Source organism: Arachis duranensis, chromosome 5 (assembly GCF_000817695.3).
Source record: "Arachis duranensis cultivar V14167 chromosome 5, aradu.V14167.gnm2.J7QH, whole genome shotgun sequence".
Taxonomy (NCBI): Eukaryota; Viridiplantae; Streptophyta; class Magnoliopsida; order Fabales; family Fabaceae; genus Arachis; species Arachis duranensis.
Window position 1 is genome coordinate 37720623 of NC_029776.3, and position 378 is coordinate 37721000.

Genomic DNA, 378 nt, shown 5'->3' on the forward strand with positions numbered 1-378 from the left:
TGTTGGAATTGGCATGAGGAAGAGTATATGATATGTCAATATGTTTGAGTTTGAGCCACTTGGGTGAAGTGGGTTAAAATGATGAGATAGTGCTTTTGTAATTTGTGGTAAAGTGTCAATGTGTGAGTTGAGGAGGCTTGATGTTGAAATTGTTGTATTTTGATTGATTTCAAAGGAAAGGGATGAGAATGGCATGTTTTGATTGATTTTGAAAAGAGTTGGGAATGGCTTGTTTTGAAAATGGCACTTTGTGGTTTTTATGAAAAAGATGGTTTTTGGGCATACTTTGGCGGGACATAACTTGGACTACGGATCTCTGTTTTGTACCAAATCTTTTTAGAAATGAAATTGGATCCGGGATGTCCATGCCGTTCGAAG